The sequence below is a fragment of the Panthera onca genome, chromosome C1, assembly GCF_046562875.1.
Source record: "Panthera onca isolate mPanOnc1 chromosome C1, mPanOnc1 haplotype 2, whole genome shotgun sequence".
Classification (NCBI taxonomy): domain Eukaryota; kingdom Metazoa; phylum Chordata; class Mammalia; order Carnivora; family Felidae; genus Panthera; species Panthera onca.
In genome coordinates, this window is record NC_138346.1 from 43,065,169 (window position 1) to 43,090,155 (window position 24,987).

General features: G+C 38.6%; 1 protein-coding gene across 2 annotated transcripts in view; it reads left to right on the forward strand.

The window, feature by feature from the left end:
* Positions 1-24,987, forward strand: part of TMEFF2 (transmembrane protein with EGF like and two follistatin like domains 2) — a 230,641-nt gene that overhangs the window by 132,270 nt on the left and 73,384 nt on the right. The window lies entirely within an intron of this gene.

Sequence of the window (24,987 nt, forward strand, 5' to 3'; positions counted from 1 at the left end):
GTAATCATATTGCAATATATAAGCATATCAAACACGTGCGCATCTTAAATTTATACGACGTTATATGGCAATTATATCTCAGTAGAGCTGGAGGCAAACAACAGTAATTTGGATCAAACTTTTGTGGGTGGAGGGAGCCACTCATCCAAAGAACAAGAAGAAAAAAACCGAAGGCAAGATAATTTTGGCAAGAGTGAAACAGCCTGCACTTAAAATATTTACAGTTTTTTTGAATGAGGATTAAGTGGTGGATTGCAACAGAGCAAACTGGAGTTCTTAGGGTAAACTAATCAGGTACTTACAGGTAGACACTGTAGCCAGGTGAATTAGCCACCCACTAATAAATGCAGACAGCAGGAGAGTTTTCCATACCTGCCAAACATTTCTCACCAATGGGCAGCTAGCAGCCAGGTGAGAGCTTGTGTACTGGTTTGACCGCCTTGAGGTAAATAAATGTGTAACTTCTTAAGAGCATTTTGGGCATCTTAATGGCTAATGGATTTATCGTTCCCAAACCTGGCTGATCATCACAATTACTCTGGAAACTTTTTAGACACACTGATTCTTTTGTTCCACCCCAAAACTAATAAATCAGAATTTCAGAGAAGTAGGGCTTAAATTTTTACTTATCTAAAACTCCCCCAAATGACTATGAAACACTGCTTTAAAATAAATGACTGACTCAAAGAATCATTTTGCTCTCTCAATGCTTTTGGACTCTATATAGTCATAGCCAATATATATATTAAGACACACTGATAGGAAAGACATCCTTTAAACATTACATTTTTAATGTTTCCTGGTGACTGCATCTGTAGTTCCACATCATTTTTAAAGCTGTTAATTATCTTGCTGTCAATTATTTTACTTAAAAAAAATTCACATGGGTTCCTAATTTTTTCTTAGAATTTCCATTCCCCTGGTTTCTCATCTCTTCAGTGGTCATCTTTAGGTAACACAGTTTGCTTTGCAGGTGCAAAGATTTAAGAAACCATATGAATACTATGGGTTTGATCCATCTGTGTACTTTTTCTTGTCGCTTATCTTTAACCCTAGGGGTAAATTCCACCATCCTTTCACTTTACAAAGAGGAAACTGAGTTTTGAAGTGTTTCAGTGGCCGTCCACAATGAAGAGGTGAGGGGAAAGTAACTAGAGGGTGTTAGCCTAACAATTCAGCCAAAGATGCAATTAAAATAATATTTCTTTCCTGCCACGTCTGCAAGAATAAAAGAGCCAGATTGCCGGCAGCTTAGATGTAGTGACTCAAGACCTGCAGGATTCAAGCTGGTGACAAGGGAGATGCCTGCAGCAGGCAGTGGGAAAATGTCCAGGCAAGCAGTGTCACTCCTGGTATTCTAGCAAAAGTTCCAATCTATGGTATGAGGGCAGGTGGAATGAGCAGATACACACAGGGCTGGTGGCATCCGAAAAATTCAACAGGAGGTCGTAGGTCCCAGCCATGCAACTGGAGCTAAGAAAAAGAAACCCAGTTATACAAAGGGAACAAGAAGGACAAAGCAGAACTTCAGCGATCAAGGAATTGGTTATCAATCAGGAAAAGAGAGACAGATCCGGGCAAGACTGGATAGATACCCACTTGCCGGAACTGGTGTGGAAAGCCAAGCCTTGGTTACAAGGGGCTGAGACGAGCGTCTAGATCTCAGAAATAAATTACAAGGTCAGAATGAAATCAGCAGCAAGGCTGACTGGATGCTGAATCAGTTAGCTTTTGGCTAGGACATCTTGTACGCCCCCAGCCTAGAGACAAGATTAGTTCCAAAATGCGGAATAAAGCTGAACCTCCAGATGGGGCTAAGTGGCTATAGCTGTGAAGATTAGAGGGATGCAGGGGGCAGGGAGCCAAGAAGATCATTATACTTCCCAGGCAAGAATGAAAAGTTGTTAGCATTTAAATAAAATGTACTTAAAATGTCCAATGTAAGCAAGAAGGAATGGTGCTGAAAGTGATAAGCGTATTGATTTTCATTTACATAAATACCTTTGTATGTTAACATTTTGTATTTAGTTATGACCATGAAGGGCAGATTGGGAACAGCTGAAGGACGCAAGAATAAAGCGATAAATGAAGTTAAATAGGCATGGAAGGAAAGAGGCTATAAAGTACACCAGAAGGCAGTTGGGGAGTGATCTGACTCTCGTACTGGTCAACTGAAGCAGGGGAGTTTTGATGTGCTGTTGATTTTATTTTTTTTTAAATTTTTTTTAATGTTTATTTTATTATTTTTGAGACAGAGAGAGACAGAGCATGAACGGGGGAGGGGCAGAGAGAGAGGGAGACACAGAATCGGAAGCAGGCTCCAGGCTCTGAGCCATCAGCCCAGAGCCCGACGCGGGGCTCGAACTCACGGACTGTGAGATCGTGACCTGAGCCGAAGTCGGACGCTTAACCGACTGAGCCACCCAGGTGCCCCAATGTGCTGTTGATTTTAGATGAAACCACGACCAGGTCCTCTCGCAAACATAACGTATTGCATATGCTGTGTGGCAACAAGGAGTACAACTCAGTGTTCAATTTTATTTTTGCCTTTGATACTAACTAAACCCACCGTTTTATACATGCAAATTTCCTCAATCCTGCGTTATGAATAATAACAAGATATGAATAATTATTACTGTATTTGTGATATGGGAACAAAGATGAGAAATTAATTCCTGGTCTTTCTTTAACCCTGGCCTAAGAAATTAATATTTTATATTTCATCACAAAAACTAAGTCTAGTTATCCAAAAATGCTTAGGTACTTTCCAAATGAGGACATATCTTTGTTAGAATTAAAAAGCCGGTTGGTCAGTTACAATCAATCACAATCACTTGATCTTTTCACAAATGAGTTTTGGAGTTAAACAAGTCACGCTGGGGGCGCCTGGGTGGCTCAGTCTGTTAAGTGTCCAACTTCAGCCCAGCTCATGATCCCCCACTTTGTGGGTTCAAGCCCCGCATCGGGCTCTGTGCTAACAGCTCAGAGCCTGGAGCCTGCTTCAGATTCTGTGTCTCTTTCTCTCTCTCTCTCTGCCCCTCCCCTGCTTACACTCTGTCTCTCTGTCTTCCAAAAATAAATAAACATTAAAAAATTAAAAAAACAAAAACAAGTCATGCTGGACATGGAGAAGATAAATAACCAAACGAATGAATGAATGGTAGAGGGGTAAGGAAAATAGAGGAAGAGAACTAATAATAATTAGAGAATGGCACTGATAAACCATGATACTAAAGACATTACATTTTAATGCCTTTGAGAAAAACAGATGGTTTATAAGCTCATATAAACCCCTCACATACATTTTATGATTTCATTTCAAGGTTTTTCTCTTGCTTTTTCCTTCTTCTTATGGACAACATCAAGAATCTAGAAACCCGAAGATTTTCTCAATAGCAGAGAACCACCAATGCTACAGAAGATTCTTCAGTTACAGTAATTTTCCTATAGTGTAGGAAACAATTAAGCTTCCAAAAGAGAGAATTAAAAGTCCACATGGGAAGTGGTCCACACCACAGATCTATCCACTCTCATATCGGGGCATCCCTTTATTTAGGATGGACTTCAAACAAATGGAACACCTGAGCAAAGGGATGTGTAAGTTTGCTTATAGGGAAGGGGTTAAGAGGGGAAGGAAAGAAGGGCTTAAAAGATTGTTTCTCTTAATATCCAGACTGAAAAAAGTCAAAACTAATATGTTTATACATCAAAGAGACTCTCAAATGCCTCCTGCCAAATATAATTTATAAAGAAAAAGAATAGCTTATAAATAAGTCAAACATAAGAAAATTGACTCATTGCAGAGTAATAAAGCCAATCTGATAGCACTGGGAATACCAACTTATAATTTCAACAAATACTTCTGATACTTGGTTCGTTTTAGAAACAGGTTTATATTCCCTTAATTATCTTACCTGATAAATTATTTCTGTAAGTCCAAAGTAGGTCAATGGTAACTCTCTTTGCACTGGGAACTATTCCTAAGAAGTAATTAGCCTAGAACTTTCTGTTGGTCCTGTCAGTCAGAAGTAGTTCAGAGCCCCGGGGTTGATACTTGATTTAATATAAGAAAAAAGCAAGCTGATAGCTGAGTCTGATCATAGGAATGACTGGGTAAGAAATTGGCTGCCTGTCTAACATTTTCAGGGTGTCAGCATATATCAAGGAAGGGAGCACAGGTGTAAAAGCAGATGTGGCTCGTGACAAATGATATAAAGGGGCAACTTAAATTATGTGTATTTGCTTCGTGTGTATGCTTTCTAGCTCCTATTTCCATTTTAACTTTGCTTTTGTATCCCACTCTACATGCTACTCAGGCTCCACTGGCAAAATCTTATTGACTAAAATTCTATTAATTCCTCAGTAGTCATTCATTTTGTCTTTGAAAGCATTGATAATGTGTTCCAGTTTTACTGTATAACATCCTTGAGTTTGACTGCAATGGGAAGAAAGGGAAAAGGCAAAGTAGTTGCAGTAAAATGAGCTCAGAGAAACTGAATGAGCATCTCTGTTTTTCTTATTTCATTGGCGTTCCATAACTGAGACAGGGTGTGGGCTTTGACGTTGCTTTTGTGAGTGTCTCTTACAAAGACAGTTTAGTTTGAAGTCCTTAACATCTTGCTTCTTTGATCTGAGAAGGCTCCTTGTCACTAGGATGACTGTGTGTTGTTGGCATCATTCCCACCTTTAATGCATTTTGGACTGTGGAGAATCATGAATATTTGAAGCAGGACAATGGCCGTGGATGATCGTTGGCACTAGATTTCACCATACATAGTAGCAAATTAGGCATTAGGTCCTGCTGACTTTAGTGCTTTTGGATTACGAGTTTGAAAGGGAAAATTAAGACACCTCTGAGGAGAATACAGAAAATGATTTCTTTTAAAACTACTACCGGTCAACAAATGAACAAAAAGATTGTGTTACATTTGGAACGTTTCCAGGTGTTTTCTACGAAGTAAAAAGATCAGTTAAGATTGTATACAGGATATTTCAAGAAGAGGATGCTGATTAGTCACAAAATCTTAGTGATTCAAGAGTTCATTCAGGCTCCTCTCAGGGTTTCCCTTTTATTGATTTCCTTTGCTCTCTTGCCTCAGAACTGTAAATGTGCTTACCATAATTAGGACTGACTTCTAATGAATTTACTCATGGAGAGAATGAAAACACACATAAAAAAAATAAAAATAGGTCTGCTCTTCAAAAATCCAAGGTTTTTGTTGGATATAAATATGACTTTATGAGAAAACCTTTCCAATCTCAAGATTCGTGGACTTGGGATATTGCCTCCCTCAAATTGTCTCTTCTCCTCCACCATGAAGGCAGTGCGGTCACCTCTGAAAACTGCCATCGTATTTTCTGTTTGTGTAGATGGGTGGGGACTGAAGAGTAAAGACAAATCTCTTTCCTTCAATGCCTCCATTTGCCCAGAAAATTTTTCCAGAGACTGAAATATGCAGCTCTTGATTTGGGGTAGCACACCTATTTCCATTCCCACAATTCCAAGGGGAAATGCAGACATTTTTAGCAAATCCATAGACAAATGTAAAAGTTCATTTGATTTTATTTCTTTCTTATTATGCATTCCTCCAGTTATCTTAATCAAGAAAAAAATAACTTGTGTTTTTTTAATTCCACACAAAGAAATAAAATGTAGAATGCAATTGGAGTTAAAAAGGACTAGTATTTGTTACATGGTCTATACAACGATCTGTGCCAACAAACACCTGATCTGTGACCCAAACTTCCTTCTGTAGTAGCTGCCAGTAATAAATCTGCAAACTGAATCTAACATTTTGTCACTTTGAGAGATAAATGAATAACAATGCCACTTCAAATGAACAACAGGCAATCTCAGAAAACAAACAACAAATGAACAACTAACCCACCCACCAAAAATGGAACATTATACTTTGTGAAAAGTGAAACTTAAAAAATAAAACTGAGGGGCGCCTGGGTGGCTCAGTCGGTTGGGCGTCCGACTTCGGCTCAGGTCATGATCTCACGGTCTGTGAGTTCGAGCCCCGTGTCGGGCTCTGTGCTGACAGCTCAGAGCCTGGAGCTTGTTTCAGATTCTGTGTCTCCCTCTCTGTCTGACCTTCCCTCGTTCATGCTCTCTCTCTGTCTCAAAAATGAATAAACGTTAAAAAAAATTTTAAAAATAAATAAAATTGAAATTTGCAAATAAGCCATGGTCTTTAAAACAATGGCTTACCTCAGGTCTTCTGTGATACTGGGCTCCTTCAAAAGGAATTAGATTTTCACCTAAGTTCTTTTGAAATTTTTCACCTAAGTTCTTTTGAATTTTTCTCAGTAACTATGCCACAACTATGCTATCACATAATGATTGATGAAACTTAATTATGGTGTAACAGGTACAAACATAAATCTGGTGTGGACTACCAGGAAAAATAGGAATAAAGTATTCTAAACTTTCACATATGTTTTATATGCTTTTAATCATTTTTATTTAGCTTGTGCAATATAAATCATGTAACTTACGTTTTATATAAAAATAATGAAATACTGCACGAAAGCAGAACAAAGGAACAAAATTCCTAAGTACGTGTATTTCTACCACTAATTTAACTGTTTTTGTTACTTGTGTCTCTTTTTACTTGCTGTTTGAATCTTGTTTTTGGACTCTACCCTGCTAGTGGGGTTTGCCTTACTTTTGGTGTTCGTTCATCAAGCTCTCATTCTCAATTTCCTCTAGACTTGTCTGAGTCTCAGTTTCTAGTATACACTGAGTCAAAGATTGCTCCTCGCTAGAATTAGAGAACACCTATTCCATCTTCTCGTGTCCCACTGTAACACCCCAGTCTCAGACATGAAAGTATGATTCGCATAGTTATCAAAATATGACAGAACTTCCAAAAGTTTGTTTCCCATATGGCAGCTGCCATCATAACGTTTACGCTTATGGAGCTATTTAATCTTCATAATCTCATGAAGTTAGATGCATTAATATTTTTCCATTATTATTAATATTTCCAAAGTTATTAATCCAGTATTAATATTTCCAAAATATTATGGAGCTATTTAATCCTTCTCATAATCTCATGAAGTTAGATGCGTTAATATTTTCCATTTTGAAGAAAGGAAACTGAGGCACAGAGTGGCTACACAAACTGCCCAAAGCCAGACAGTAAGCGGAAGAGCTAGGATTTGAACCCCAACAGACTGACTCAAGAGGCCACCACTCACTGTCTTCTCATATATTTAATGGCATAAATTGTGTGGGTGCATGTGTAGTATACATTATGTATATACACACACATATACTGAATTTCGTATCTTTTGTCTTGAAATAGAATATGAAAACAAAGACTTAAGTGAGGAAATCCACCATGAGCAGTTCCACATTGTCTATGATGACCTTGAAGTATTTTCTTTCTCACTAGGTACATACATTTCCTTAGAGACTGGATGGCTTTCCTTTGTTTTGTTTTGTTTGCTCTTCATGGAAGCATTGAATTATCTGTGGAGGATGTCATGACTATATGTGCCCAATTAGAGGAGGTTATTAGGTATAACGTTGCAAAGAACAGACTATCTTCACCAAAACCTGATTATTTTGAGCTGTTTCAACTTCAGCTTACTGCTTTTGAAGTGACAGTAGCAACCTTCTTAATGGACCGGGGTGGGGGGGACATAATTTATATATTAACTAGGTAGGTTTTAGATCTTTTTATCCAGAAAGGAGGCATGTGAGAGATGAGCCATTCAACACTCCTCCTTCCTTTAATGCTGGTGTGCCACTATCAGCCACGTGTCACAGGGTGTGCAAGAAGCAGAGAACACTGAGGAACCCGGACGAACAAGGGCACTGTTCAGTAAGCCATTTGCTAAGTAACGTTGTCCTTACTATCTCTGGGAGTAGCTGATGGGCTGTGTGCCCCTTTCCAAGTAGCAAAAGAGAATTGATTACAAATGCGTATTCTGACCATAAGAATAGAAGTTATGGCATGTCAGAGAAAAAGGGGAAAATCGCTACATTCAATGGCAGCTGAATATGACCCCTATGCCAGTGGGTTTTAATCCCTGTGGTAGTGGCAGTGCGCTGCTGTCTTGCCGTTTGGCCCTTCAACATATCTTGTCAAGCCTTTTATTTCCCAATCTCGTAGATCTTCTTGAAGGTTACATTAAAATAGATTTTTTTCTGATTATAAAAGTGGCACCTGTTTATCGCAGAGAATTTGAAAAAACTAGAAGCATAAAAACTCTATTAAAATGGCATCTCCATCATCCCTCCATTCCAAGAAAACCACTGCAAAATTTGGAGGAATATACTCCCCCCACATCAGTGTTTATGTATGTGTGCATGCACATGCCTGTATATATTTTTAATGAAAATCAAGTCATTGTTTACACATCCATAGACCCCCCCCTCCCCAAAAGTTTTACTTAAGGTTAAGGATGAGTTTGGAGATTGTTAGGAATGTTAAATAAACTTATGAAGACCATATTCAGATTTGAACATAATTTCTGTGTTCTATTATAATTATGTTATATCATTTTCCTTTCAAAATTTGTGAACTTCTCAAGACAAATGGATTTGAGAGCACTGTCTCAACTTTTGAGATCTAAAAAACTTACCAAAACCTAATTCCCTTCTGAGTCCACCTTAGACATTTTTCTTGGTTAATTCCAAGAGACTGGATGGTTCGTGAACTGTAAACATTTCGTTGTCTGTTTCCAGAACATTCATAATAAATAGCTTTCTGAGGTATAAGCATTATTTAGAGAGAAACTGTCCTCCCAAAGGTGTTTTAAATTGGGTAGAAACTATTGCTAGTCTTTAGTGGTTTACTTCCAAACAGTAATATATCGTGTGTGTTAGTTCATCTAAACAACAAATCAGCAAGCCATCCTCCACAGCCAGCATCAGTCCGTTCCAGGCACATCCCCCTACAAGCAGGATGTGTATTTTCTACTAAGTGATTGAACAAATTGTAAAATTACATGCAACACCCCGTCGGACAATCAATATTCCTGAAGCTCTAAATTCTTATTGTAGTAAAGAAAAAAATAAATGAAGGAAAGGGAGGTCTGATTTTTCTAATCCCCCACCCAGTGCCAAGTAGAATCATTCAGGAGTGGATCCATTCTTCCCCTCACCACTAAGCTATGAATGAAACATAAGAAATCAGGATGATGCACTTGGGACGGATGATCTAAAGATTGTTTACCACAGCTCTTTTTTATTCATTACAGTCTTTTTAAAGTCTTTGACATAGTAGTTTCCTCTATTCTCTGAGCTCATTCTAAAATGAGCTTTCTACAATCAAAATTGTACTATCCAGGGTAATAAAAGTAATGCAGACTACAAGTAGCCATAGTGACTATAATGAGCAGATATTAAAAGATATACACAACAAGTGGCACAAACGCAAAAATAATAAGTGAAATAAAATACTGTCTTCACATTAGCAAACATTAGTGATGTATTTCTGTAATAAACATAGATATCGACATAAATGCAGCACTTTAAAACATTCAAATATAACACCAAATTATTAATTATGACAAAGAAATGAAAGAATATATTTGATTGAAGCATGCAGTTTAATTTTAATTGAATTTATTTTTGCTGAAGGAAAAAAAAAAAACCAACCAGACATGAGGAAGCACTTACTTTGTGCCCTGCATTCCTCTACGGGCTTTGTATTTATTAATTCATGTAATCCTCATTGACTAAAGGGTGTTATTACTATTGCAGTTTTAAATATGATGAAACTGAAGCACAAAGGTGTTAAATAACATGTCTAAATTTACTTAGCTATTAAGGTTCAAAGTCAAGATTCAAAGTCAGAGTCCACCCTGTGACCTATTTTGTAAACATTGTGCTCCAGAAAATTGGGGACACAATGGAGAACTTGCAAGACTCAGAGGAGTTTTACAGGTGTAGAGAAGGGGGTGACATTTCCCTGGGAAAACGGAGAGAGGAATGTATGTTTAATTAGCATGGAAGTCAAGTGTACCCTCCATAGAAGTCAAGTGAGCCATCTCTTCTAATCCTTTACAAAGTTGCAGTAAGTTAGGTCTTATTTTCCTCCACTTAGAGAAAGAAGGAAACCAAGTGTTGAGAGATCAGTAACATGCCAAATATATGTTGCTATATAGGAGCAGTTCTTGAGTTCAACCTCAGATTTTTCTAAGTCCAAGGTGCATGCCCTCCCATTTTAGTGCATAATGCTAAAGAACAGATGTCAGGGTAGAATTAAGGTAGTTATAGAAACTGTCTTTTCAGAAGGAAGAATAGCTTATGAGATTGTGTGTAGTACTGAAGGGCTGGAAAAGTACCCATAGCCAAATGATGGAAGACTCAGTTGTCAAATATATTACTTCCCACAACACCATTACTGGTGGGAGAGCCTGCATCGTGTAAATGGAGGTCTCCGTCCTTGGAATGCCCACAAGAAGATTTACGTGGGGATCCATGCTCAAATAAAGACAGCCAGAAGGAAAGTAGCGAGCACAAAGCAGTTTATTAAAGCAGAAGTACACTCTCAAGGTGTGACAGCCAGCGCGTTCCATGAAGCGGAATCAGCCCTTAGGTAGTTTTGACATTTGGTATTTGTTGCATCTCTCTGAGCTGGGAGGAACAGTGACTACAGTGGGGTGGTCTCTAATGGAGGCTGCTTCCAATCATTTGGGGAACTCCTCCCACAGGTTGCGAGGGGGAGTTTTTGACCATACAAGGTTTGTACTGGAGTGGTCCTGGCAGCCTTTCTCTTTGGGGGGGGGGGGGGGGAGGGGGAGGGGGAGGGGGCTGTTCCCACAATGCAAATGCATGATGATGAGGCTGAGGTTACCTTGGGACAGAGGTGAAAGAGGAGAGCACGTGCTTGGCACCTATGGCTCTCGATCTGTCAGCCCCAAGGTCTTGGAAGCCACAAGGTCAGGATGTTGTGTCCCTGGGCTTTAATGTGTAGTTTATTTATCACCGTTCTTGCCTCCATCTCATGCCTCCACCATTCCCCTTCAAGGAGTAAGGGTTCTGCCTTGGGGCGTTCCTTCCACTGCTCATGTCTAGCTTCTACCTAACAACACTAAATGTAATAACAGATAAGTGTCAAATTCTCAGAGATATCACACACACACACACACACACACACACACACACACACACACATACACACACTTATTTCTTGCTCTTACCACATTTCAAGTCAAGTGTTCCTAATCAGTCTTCACAAGGTCTTTTAGAAGCGTATCTCTTTCCATACCATGGGCCTGTGTTTCCCCAAATCATTGAGATTCTATTCACTCATTTAATAAAAAGAACAAAAAGAAGAAAAGATCATACATGGGAATTTTTATCAGCCAGTCTCGGAAGTGGCATTTCTGACTTCCACGTATATCCCTCCCTCCAGAACATGTGCTACATAGTAAAAGTAGCATTAAGGAGAAAGAACCCAGGAGTGAAAGTTTGATAATGGCTCTGAAAGAGAGATACTAGAATCGGGAAAGCTGTACACGAACAGTAGATGTTTACTTAGTATGTCTGATGGGTCATCTTCTCTCTGAGCCCCGGCGATACACTATTTGACATAGAACAAGTTCGAGCCTGTAATGAGCTTACATTTTGGGGAAGTTCTCATCTGAGGAGGTGACATAGATGCTAAGAAGAGGAGAGATGGAGGAGGAGGGGGTTAAGTGATAAAGAAAGAGAATAGTAAGCAAGCAAGATACTTTCAGATAATACAAATTCTGAAAACAGGGTCCTGGGGGAAGGAGACACCACTCAAGATTGGGTATGTAGGGAATGCCTCTCTGAAGATTGCTGTGGATCCAAATAGGAGGCAAGGCAAGAGCCAGCCTCATAAAAATCTGTAGACCTAGAAATCTGAGCAGAGAGAACCTGTAGCCTAAAGGCACAAGAGTGCAGGGGAGCTTGGTGTGCTGAAGGAACTGATTGAAGCTTAGTGTGGCTAAGGTCTTAGATGAAGTTGAAAAGGGGCCTAATCATGAAGTTTCTAGAAGGCCTCAGTGACAAGTGTTGATTTTATTCTGGGTATACTGAGAAGCCTTCAGGTGTTCATCTGAAAGTGATTTGATTTAGTCATCTGCACTGTCCGTCCTCCTGAGCTTTACTAGACCACTCCAGAACATAGCCATTGCCCCCTTCTCCCTTATCCCATGGCACTTTCTCCCATTTCAATTTTGTCAGTACCTAGTGACCTGGAAGTGTATGTATGTGATTTCCCCAACTGAAACGTAACCTCCTGGAAAGCAGAGACTGGTATATAATTTGTGCCTTTGCCAGTAACAAGCACAGCTCCAAGAAAGCAGTTAGGGCCTGAGTAAGTACATGAATGCATGAATGATAAAGAAATAAATGAAGGAAAGAACAATAGTTAAAGGGATAAAGAGCAGTATCCTTTTGTATTCGGAGTCTGTAATGTGCTTTTTCACCTTCACTGTCATATGACCCACATGAGCACAATGGGTACACGCGGAAGAATGCGTAAATGGCACAATTATAAGAAACAAGAGTTTAGAGCAAGAGTCAAAGAGAAGGTAAAATTTTGAGGATGAGCACCAGGGAAGAATAGTGGTAATAGGGATCAGGAGGTAGAGTCAATTTGGAGCATGAGAGGGAGGTGATGAGAAAAAGTTACTTTCTGATTCAGCTGACAAAAGGCAGAAACGCACGGAATGCCCAGTAGGCAAATAATTAAAGGTTAAGTTGTGTGGTGCAGACAGGAAGAGCTGCAGGAGTTCAGAGAAATCTAATAAAGAAAGTGAATTTGGGGCTGAGCAATGAAAATAGACACTGGGAATAGCAAAAAGTTAGACTGTTGGGTAAAAAGGACCCAAAATATTTACAGAAAATAATATGATATTGGAAGGAAAGGATAAACTAAGTAATGAAAATAGAAAGACATCAGTATATATTAATGACAGAAGTTAGAAGTAGACCAAATAAGAAAAATATGGAGGCGCTGCTGTCCTCCATTTGTTTAATTAAAAGATAAAATTACTGCCCAGGTGCTCACTAAGTATTTCTGACTTCCTGCCTCCAAAGTAGGTAGGGAACACAAATCCTGCTGTGTTATTGGACTGTGCTTGAGGTTGGGGAAACTCTTGTCTAGTTCAGTGCCTTGACCAGTGGCTGAGTATTTGATTGCTGATACAAAATTCTGCCAAGTTCTTTCCTTTTTCTGGAATAGTAACTGGCAACATTCAAGTAGGTGACTGCTTCCTGGGTCTTTGGGTGAAATGAAACATGAATAATAAATAGATCTTTGTCATTTTAAACCACTGAAATGTTGAAGTTGTTTATTACTACAGCATAATATCTTGTCCAAACTGATAAACTTGACACTGGTGAGAAAACATAGATGTGGAGTGAGATTGACTCTTGAAATAGAAAACAATGGAGAAATTAGGGGTCATTAGAGAAGACAGAGACTCAAAGTTGGCAAATGATACCGCCATGGTCTGAATGTTTGTTTCCTCCCTAAATCATATGTTGAAACCTAACCTCCAAGGTGATGGTAGTAGGACGTAGGGCCTTTGGGAGGTGGCTAGGTCATGAGAGTGGAGACTGCATGATCAGTGTCCATGTAAAAAAGAACCCAGAATGCCAGCTCACCCCTTCTCCTTGTGATGTCAGAGACCGCTATCTGTGAGGAAGTGGGCACCTCCAGACACCCGTGCCATGATCTTGGAGTTCTCCAGAACGGTGAGAAATAAATTAACTGTTTTATAAGCCACCCAGTTTATGGTGTTTTTGGCACAGCAGCACAAATGGATCAAAACATTGGCCAAGCTTCCAATGTGCTTATCCCCAAAGGCCTTGAAGTGGGTGGCCCTGAAAACTTAACTGCAGATGTGTCTACCTGCCCATCCATGCTCTACCCAGTGAGAAATGGACTAGTGAAGTCCTCTGGCTGGCTGGCTGTGCCACCTTCCCTGTCTCCTCTTCAGGGCTCACATGAATTAGGTTGACTGGCCTGAGGTTCAGAAAGTTAAGAGGCTGCCTAGGGGTGCCTCCAAATCTCCAGCACCACAATGCCTATGAAAAAGAAGAAAAAAGCATCAGAGATAAACAGAATCAGAAACATAAAGTAGGACAACTTATAAACAGGGGAGAACAAAATGTTTGATTGGCTTCTGATAAGAAGGATATATTTAGGAAGATAAAACTAAGCTTACAAGAATAAAGCAGAAATTAATTTTCCATGTGAGGCCTACAAATATAGGGACTAGTAAAAAGAAAGGAGAACAAAAAAAATAGGTAAAGTCATTTTTCTTCCTACAATGTGCAACATATTAGTGATTTTTTTTTTTTTTCCCATGGAGGGATGAGGAGGAAGGTGGAAGGGGAAGGAAATGAATATCTTTTTTAGCTTAATCTTTGACTACTTGTAGTGACCTAATTTTAAATTTGGTGTATTATACTTAAAACTATATCTGAGAAACTTTACTCATTGGCCATGAATCAAGAGTTCAAATCCTACCAGTCTTATTTTAATAGACAAAAACATGCTTTGGTGGATGGATGGGTGGGTGGATAGATAGACAGGTGATTGTATGGGTAGATACATACTAGATAGATAGATAGATAGATAGATAGATAGATAGATAAATAGATATAATGAGGCAGCTCAGTATCTGGAGAGACCATAGACTTTGTGTAAAACAGAAGGCAGAAGGCTGAACGAACAGAGGACCTTTGTGCTAAAATCAGTCTTTATTAAGAGCTCAGATGCTAAAGTCAGACTGAGCTTAAATTTTGGTGTTGTCACTTACTTCTGTGTGGCCTTAGGCAAACTTCTTAACCTTCCTGAGTCTCGGTGCCTTCATACATGTAAAGAGAATTTGAACACTTATAAGGGTATTAGAAAGATGCATCAGAGCATAATTCATTAACGAGTTTTCTTCAAACTTTTTATTCAAAAACATAGATCTCAAAAATATTTCTGTTTGCCTATATTATAATAACTTATTGTTCAGACTGTGATTTGGAGAAATATTATTCATTCTCTCATTATTGGTGACCCGTGTGATGGCACCCTAGCATATCAGAAATTTCTAAGTCTCCAAAGCAGCTTTTTAGGTAGGTCTTGAATCTAGCACTTATCCTACTAAGGTGGGGGATGAAAGAGAGTGAAAACAATCAAACCAATTATTTGGGATTAAATAAATGAAATTAATGCTTTGAATTATTTTTTATGCTTCAAAACATAGCATAGGTGTTAAGTAGATTAAAGAGTTTAAACCATGAAAAGTCATACCATCCCAAATTCTTAGGAAAGTTATTTTTTGTTGTTAAAGGAAAAAAAAAATTAATTTACAATATAAAATAAATGGCAATTGTTCACACTACTGTTTATTGATTTTGTATTAAATCCAATGCTAATAGTTTGCAAAGCTGAGTATGTTTAATACGCAAAAGGATCCTATGAGTGTTTTTTTTTTTTAATTTTTTTTTTTCAACGTTTTTTATTTATTTTTTTTGGGACAGAGAGAGACAGAGCATGAACGGGGGAGGGGCAGAGAGAGAGGGAGACACAGAATCGGAAACAGGCTCCAGGCTCCGAGCCATCAGCCCAGAGCCTGACGCGGGGCTCGAACTCACGGACCGGGAGATCATGACCTGGCTGAAGTCGGACGCTTAACCGACTGCGCCACCCAGGCGCCCCCCTATGAGTGTTTTATGTTCATTTCACCAGTGAGGAAACTGAGGCTTGTAGGGTTACAATAAACCCTATGTCATATATTGTGGCTACTAAGTGGAGTGAAGCAGGATTTAAATGTAGGCTGTCTGGTTCTAGAGCCCAGGATCCTCACTACGACACCAAATGGCCTTTCAAATAATCAGAGTGCGTTCAATCGGCTGGATGGGACCTTGGAGATCATATAATCCTGTCTCTTTGTATTACTGCCTGTAAATGTAAAGCAGAGAGATGTTAAATGATCTGCCCAAGGTTATACACTTCCAGCTTTCCTCAACATAATAACACACTCTCGTTTAAAACTCATCTCTAGGATTTATACAAACTAATGGCAAAGCCGTGACGTTTTTTAATTGAATACTCAATAAAAGAATCATTTTCATCTTGTTTTGCCATCTCATGTCCATGAACAAAATGTAAAAACATGTTGCAAAGCCAAGAGGCTTTATCTCCACTAATAGCCTGCTTTTTTTCATGGAAGGCGGAGAACCATCCTTAAGCTGAGTCTGTTTGGGATGAAATAAGCATGTAGTCATTTTCTTTGTGAAGCCCATCTCTGAGGCATTAAGGGAAAGGATGTCATGACTGACCTTCTAAGTCACATAACTTTAACTTGCAACTGACATGTGACTTTAAGAGAAGTGTAATCTTCCCTATAATGCTAGTTGTCACACATTTTCTAAGGTCCTCCAGGTCACTTCACTACAGTTCTGGGTAGAAAACCAATGGGGTCACAAGTGCTCTGCCTCTTTAGACCAATTAATTTTAACTCTAAATGTTAATGTTTTTATTTGATCAATCTTTACCGTTGCCTTATTCAGATTTCAGAAGAGAGGTGTACGAATGTGTCTAGTTATCTGAATGATCTTCCGATTTCAGTTAGGAATTTTTTTTCCTGAAAGTTTACAAAGGGGTCACTTCTACTTTTTATAAAACCAGGGAGCAGGAGCAACTCCAGATCATTTTTTTTTAACTGTATACCATGGCTGAACACAATTTAAAACTGCATCCATTAGAGGTGAAATTTCTATTAAAGATCTACACAAGAGCTTATTCTGGTCTCTTACATAAAGGCCCAGCAACCTCACTAGTTTTGTGATGTTAGTTGAGTTACCTAAACCTGTCTAACCTCAGCTTCTCTATCTGTAAAGTGGGAGAGATTCCTGTCCACCCACAGGATTTTTGTAAGGGTTAAGTGCTGAGATGTAGATAAAATGTTTAGGACAATTCTTAGACCTCAGCAAGTATCTGTTATTACCTTTGTGGGTTCAGTATCCAATTACGTTACATTTATCTAGTCCTGAGGCTTCAATTGCCACCTTTAGGCGTATGATAGACAGATATTCTGCAGCTCTGACTCTCATGGTCTGAGCATTCATTTATCTGTTTAACACCTATTGGTTATCTGCTCTGTGTCAGGCATTGGTCTGGGTGCTGGAGTTACAGAAGTGAACAAAACAAATAAAAAGTTTCGTTACTAAGCTTACTTTCTATTAGGAAAGCATGATAAATAAGTAAAAATATGTGTATTTTACTAGAGATAAGTGCACAGGTTTAAAAAAGAGCATGAAAGTAACATGGCACTTGATAGGACATGTTGGACACGTGTTAAAGAAGTGGGGAGTGAATATTAAAATTTTAGACAGAGTGTTCAGGAAGGCTCTCCTAAGAAGGCAACATTTTAGTAAAAGTATGGAGGATATGAGGAAACAAACTTTATAGATAATCAGATCTATTCTCTCCCATAGCACAGCGAACATTCTTTGAGCACCAACCATGTCCTGTGTGTTTTAGGTTCTCTCCTTCACTCCATATGTCCAAATTTAATCCATCATCTTCCCCCCAAACCTGTTACATCTGCAGTGTTTCTGGAACCACTGTTCCAATCACTTAGGTAAGCAACTAACTGTGTCATTGTGGATCCTTCCTTTCCATCCCCCCGTCCATACATACAATGCCCATCTGCACAGCTGCCAAGTCCTACAGATTTTACTGCCACAATTCTTCCACCTCTATTATATTCTTGTTTGTTCCTGTTGATGCCAGTATATTTCAGACCCATATGACCCTCACCTGGACTGTGTTAATAGCTACCTACTTGGTACCTCTCAATCTATGGAATCAGTTCAGTCTTCATAGACATCAATGGGCTGTCAGTTCATAGTTTCAAAATCTCCAACAATCCAATGGCTTAACAATATCCAGGCTCTGGGTCAGCTCTCTAAAGTTCCCTTGGCCTTCTCATCATTATGTAGGATGGCTACAGCAAGCTCACGCATCATATTCTTACAGCACAGCATCCAAGGGCAGAAAGGAGCAAGCCTCTGTCTTGAAGAAAACTTACACGTTGCCATCACCACCGGCAATGGCAGACTTCTTTTCAATGCCACTTTGTGTCGCATATTTGGGCTTATAACAATCATGGAAAAGGCAGAAGGCCAATCAATACACCCCCCCCCCAAAAAAAAACGTGAGCTTTCAATACCTGAATAGAACCAAGAATTCTTTAACAAGGAAGGAGAGCAAGAGTGGCTTTTGGATTAACAACAAAGAATTTCTGCCAAACCCTCTACTGAATAAAATATTGGGCATGATACTCAAGCCTTCTGAGATCTATCTTCCTGAGACTTTTTTTTTCCCCTTCTGTAGCATCCATATGTTCTCTGAACTCTCCCATCTTCACACCTTAGATCAGTAGTTCCCAGTGTCTGGTCCAGGGACTAAGGTATTATCAGCCTTTTTCATTCTCATCCTCACACAAATGCACAGTGAGCTTTCTCTAGGCTACTTAATAATGTGTTAGTCAACAGGTTCAATTAGAATCCAGCTTTCTTCTATTGAGTGAAACATTAATGGCACAATGTACACATCGCCATTCTTCTTGCTGAAGCTATTCTTAGAAAATATAGCATTTTATTAAAATGTTATTTATGTCAACATGTAATAAGTACATTATTGTTTTTAAATGAATTAATAAATAAAAATTTTTAAATACCTCAGCTTTAGTTTCTATTATGGTAAATATCAATAGGTATAATTTACATAATAAAAGTTCTTTAAGGCCCTGAACATTTTTTAAGACTATAAAGGGGCCTTGTGATCAAAAGATTTAAGAAGTGTTGCCCGAGCCTAGATTACATAGTCTCCTCTACCTGCAATGCCATTTCCTCCTTCACTGAAGCCAGAATATTTCTATAACCTAATTTTGGAAGTGACATCCCATCATCATGGCCTGCCCTTTGTGGGGCCCAACACAAAAGGAAAAATGATGCTCCTGGTTCAAAAAGCAGAGAAAAGTTCTATTGAAGGTTTTCTTCCTTTCTTTTGTTAGTCTCTCTTTCTTGAGTTGTCATGGTGATTTTTATTTGCTATGTCATTCTGACTAGAAAAAGATTAAAATTTAAAATTATTAGTATGTTTTTACTGTTAATTTTTGTATTGTACAAAGCCAAGTTTAAGTGCAAATATAAGACCATTTAATTTATATGCAGTCATTAAAATTGCACAATCATACTTTGTAGCGTATACATGCATATATATTTCATTCTTACTAGAACAGTGGAAACTGCTGCACAAAACTAACTCACCTGTTTTTATTTTATTTTATTTCTTGATGCCCACACATTCTAGCAACACTCTCCACCTTGGGTTTACTGATAAGGAAGGAAGGACCAAAAAACAAACAAACAAACAAACAAACAAACAAAAAAAAAAAAAACAACGAACTATGGCTTGTCCTTTCTCTTTCCTTCTAAGTCATAATTTTTAGTGCAAGTAGTCAGTTAATCAAGGGAAGTAGCATGAATAAAAATATATATGTGATGGAGTTCCTTGGTCATTTGTGTTTCTTAAGATGCTATTTCCTTCTTCCTGTCTCTGAGCAAGTTATTTGGACAGAAGGGACGTCTTATGAGGCTGCCAGTGCCCCATTTACTCAATTGTAGAAGTAGACAGCTTACTTTGCCCTTGCTTTGAGTCTCACCAAACGCCCATAAATCAAGGCTCCACTGGAATTCTGTGCTCATGGGGCATTGCGAACACTTATATGGGAATAGGGTAGCCAAGAAAGGAGGCAGACACACATACTGAATCTCACTCTTCTGCTCATGTGCAAGCTCCATTGTGTCACTGAATTTCACTTATGAAATTCAAAGATAAAATTTCCAGTCGATGACAACAGAACACTAAACTGAGTACAGGGCCCTGTGTGGATAGGTCATATATCCATAACATCAGCCCTGCCCATCACTTTTACTGAGAAGAGCTACCGGGACCAGCCCCACCTTCAAGGCAGGGGTGGGAATTACATAAGGACCAGAATACCAGGAGGCTGGGTCATTAAGGGCCATGTGAGATGCTGCCTGCCACATTCCTATCATTCTTCTCTTTTGATTTGCTCCTTTTTCCCTTTTACTCTCTAGTTGGTTATATGCCTATTGTCTTCAGTACTGTACTCGATGGTAACCTCCTCAAGGACAGGGTTCCTCTCTGATATATATTCCAGCACCCCTTTGTCATATGTAAAATGCAACCCTGAGGAAGTGCTGATACCATGCTCAATGGAATGAGTGGTGAATGGGTGAATGAATAAATGATGTGGAAGCTTCATTTATATTCTGGTGAGTGGTCTTTGTGAAAAACAATCAATAAGATAAATTGACCTTAATGTATTCCTCAAATGTTGCAAGATCTCATGACTGACTGCCTTTGTGATTTCAGATTCTTATCTTTCCACAAACTGCATATACTGGTTTCTTTTTTGACCCCCTTATCATTGGACTGTCTTCCCTTCACGCATGGGTTCTTTCTGACCTCTAAAAAGTCTTATTTAGGTTATTGTCATGAATGAATCATTGTACTTGAGAAAAGAGTTAATGATATAAAGGACAGCTGGAGCATAACTGGAGAAACCATTCCATTAGCATTTACATTTTTATTTTGGACATCAAAATGGCAGGGAAACTACGCCCTTTTAATGGTTTGCACATGTGGTCAGGCATTGTGTGAGCAAATAATGCTTCCAAGAACTTGTATTCAATTTTCAGAAAAAGAAAATAAAAATGAGCAGAAGCCTTTGTAGATCTAAGCATTTTCTTCAGTTTTCTTCATTGGTCTATCCCATAAAGCATAAGCTTTCACTTCCAGATCCGTTTCAAGGGTCTTTTGTATGACAGAAGCTAAGTCTTTGTTTCCACAGAGCAGAATACAAAATGCATCAGTGTGCCATTTAGGAAAAACTATTTTGTCCGTCTTGTTTATGCACTCAAGATAGTACAGTGTTTTTAAAAAAGGCTGGACCCAGCCTCTGTCTGTTTATTCAGTATAAACAGAAGCATCCCTTTTGACGTTGTAAGGACAGGATGTGTGCTAATTTCACCAAGTAGAAGCCACTGCACTTGGCCATATAAATCCTTGTCTAGAGCAACCTTACTCCCTCACAATATTGTGAAGGTGCACATAAAGTATAATATGATGATGCGCATCAAATATTAATGCCCATCGACACACTGTCATCTATTACAGCAGCAAAGTACCCACACTGACCCGCAATAGGGTTATGCCTTTCTTCACCTTTGTCTTCACACTTCGGCTTTCCCTCCTCCTCCCGTGCCCAAACAAAACAAAGCACACGGTACCCTAACCAACAATTCCAGGCAAATTCTGGCAGCAAAGTGACTGGTATCCTCACAGTGGTCTGTTTCCTTGCAATAGAGTACCTAGTGGCAAATATGTGACCAAGAAAGGAATGATATATATTGTTTCAGATTTATGATAATGTGAAATGAGCCAAAGTGAGAGCCAGGCAGGGGCTTGCGTGGGGGGGGGGGGGGGGGAGGAGGTGGATTGCAGGGAAGAGATGGGATGGAAGGCAGAAGGTTACAAACAATGTGTGTTTATTTCTTTACTAGTTTCTTACCAGCATCTTAGCGATAAATGCATTGTATTTTTATCATGTTTCATATAAGAATATATGAATAACCGAGCAACAATTCAAGTCTGCAGTTTAGAAATAAATGTGTTGGTTAAATAGTTCAGTCGAGTATGTATTTTTCTCTTTGTACAAAGCTACAGAAGCATTTGAGCTGCCTTGGTGCGCTGCACTCAGCCACTGCGCACACACACACACACACACACACACACGCACACTGTTTATCACGCCCCCTCAAGCCAGCACCCATCCCGTATCCTGCTTCATTTTAAACTAGTACCACACCTAGAGAGGAAGGAAGCACTGGGAAATCTGTTTATGCATTTCTAAATCTCCCAATTTAAAAAGACATATGCCAGAAATCAAAGTATTGCTTCCAGACAGATTTTCTATTACTGTGGTACATTTTCAGATCTCTTCCTATAGAAAGTGCAGGCACCGAATTTTATACCATGATAACATGCTGAAGCAGAAATTTTGCTTTTCATTACACAGAAAAACATTTCTACCCTTTATAACTTGATGGCTGAGAGTTTCACCAACTTCTTGGATTTGAACTGTGCTGTTTTCTATGTCTTCCTCATCCAGCATGCTTTTTCCCCCCCAACAAAAATCCTATATCACAGTGAAAGGCTTTTTTGTGTGTTGAATTTCTTCCTCAGATAATGCCTTTCCCAGCACCAACTTAACCAGTAACTTTACAACTTGATCTCAGGCCCATCATTATCCCCTGCTCAATAATTCAAAAGCTCAATAGAAAAGCTTTAAATTGAAATTGAGCCACCATTAACAGTCCTAGAAAAGTGGGCATCATTCAAACAAAACAACCATAGACACTCGCAGTCACCAACACAACACACATAACATGAAGTCTGGATTTCTCACTGACTGCCAATGCATTTTCTCCAGGTCAGCTATTTAGTGCTGACTGAGTAAACTTCCTAGCACCTCCCTGCGTGAGGATATTAGTCTTTCTCCTTTACATTAGGCAACAGTATACCTCATTCCTTCCCGCTTTGTGCAGGCCTCTCTGTTCCTCATTTCTTTTCTCCCAGTCGGCCAGCCAGCTCTGGCCCCCTGTGGTTACAGGAAATTATCCATGCAATGAGCTTAATTTAGAAAACTGTGCATAAAAAGCTGGCAACATTATTCTTCTCAGAGTCCAATATATGTTTATTTTTCATGCTACAGCCTTTCAGTGGTCACTGACATAGAAATAGATACTGAATTTAAAATGCGTTTGGAGAAACCACTGGGCAACTGGTAAATAAAGCTGAGGATAGACTGTAAATTAAGGGCTTGGAAAAATAAAACTCTGGCATCCATCTCCCTTATCCTTAAGGTAAAAGCAAAAAAACAAAATCTCCTCACAGGAAACACTGATCCTATACTCAGAGTGTCTATTTTAAAACGTGTGTCTTCCATATTAGAAAATATGTCTGCTGTACACAATTTACAACAGGTAAATTCTAACAAATTTTAAAATTGTATTGCAGAATAACTTCTAGAATTCCATTAACGAACTATCAATGTCTGACACAGCTCTGTGGTGTTTGACACTAACATAAGGAAGCATTCCACTTAATTTGATAAATTTCACAGCTTCTTTTTTATTTTACTCATGAAAAGACAAGAACCCACCGAATTTAAAAAACAAAACAAAAATAACAGTATACTGCAGGGCACTCATGAATTTTTTACAGACTACAATCTTATGCTATATTTAAATTGAAATAATGTGTTGGCTTATTGCAGCTTGTGTTGACTTAATGCAACATGTAACTAAATGAAGAACAGCAAGTAGCCATTAAATATAATTCCATTTCAGTATTTATGATAAATCAACTATGAAACACCTCATGTATGGGGAATATATTCAAAAATATTTCATGAATGAATAAATATGGGACTATTGTGCTTTAGCAATAATAAATATGTTCATAAGGGAGATTTGTTGCAAATACACCCTTGAGCTGGTCCTGCTTTGCTCCCAAAGCCCTTCCCTCTACAGTGTTTTTTCAAAGAATTTCAGAGGGAAGACTCTATTTAGTGTTAATCTTGCTTTAACATGACTTTTAATCACTTTGAAACATATGATTATCTTTAATCAATGTGAATTGCTAAGCCTTCCTTCAACAAGTATAGTCTGTCCCAAATTCAAGTAATATTGAAGTAAGGAATCAAGTAAGGATAATGGAATGGAAACATCCCTAGAAAGGGGTATTATAGGTGTGGTGAGGAGAAAAATCTCCCAGTTTAATCTTGGGTCTGGCTAACAAACCTAATGAAACTTTTTCCTAGTAATAAAACAACTAAAAATGTAAGAGATAGAAATGATTGATAGATAGATAAATAGATAGATAGATAATTAAACAAAGAAAAAAACTACCCAAACCTGCAGGTATTTCACAAAGCAAAAGGCAAAAAACAAAAACAAAACAAACAAACAAACAAAACCTGTATTTAAAAATGTAGTAAATACCCACTAATTATTTTCCTGCAGAAACAAAGACTGCCCATCTGTATCACCAGCCTATTTTGAAAAACATAAAATAAAACGAGTCAGAAAATTGGGCAGACTTTTCTATATAGATAATGCTACTTTTGGAGAAAGTAAAAAATGCTTCTGTCCCCCTCCTCTTTCCCATTATCACACCTCTCTCTCTCAAAGTGCAGGCAGAAACTGCCTAGAATGGCAGGCAGAAAGTTCTTAGAATGTAGTTAGACAAGAAGGAGGACATCCCTGGTGTTGGTGTAGTCCCCCACCCCTTCAAACACACAAATGCTATAGGTGGGGGTAGGGGGTATAGAGAGATGCTGGGCATATCCATGATTGTTGATTTTTGTGTATTCAATCTATTCAATGTGTCTTAGAGGAAAAGTGGAAGGCTGGCCATTTTAGAAAAAAGCCAAAGCATTGGCCATTGGACTAGGAAATGTGGTCATTAATTTACCACTCAGATAAAGAAGGGAAAAAGATCATTAAGTTACCACTCATATAAAGAAGGGAAAAATTGGACAAATCATGATCCACATACCTTATATATTGACAAACTATAGGTAAATCAGGACCTATTCATAAATGAATAAGCAAGCCAAATACCAACCAAAAAAAATTCCCAACATCATCTCTATTTTTCATACTCATAATATTGGGAAATCCAACATAATACTTAACATGGTCATTGGGAGATGCCTATCTCCTAAGATTATTATCTAAATTACCTAAATTATCTCTGTCAAAAATAAATAAACATAAAAAAAAATTTAGAAATCTTCCCTTTCTAAACAACAACAAAAGGACTATAGAGCTTACATCAGTTTGGTACTGTCCTTGTTTGTAACGTGAACTTTTGTTTGTATAATATG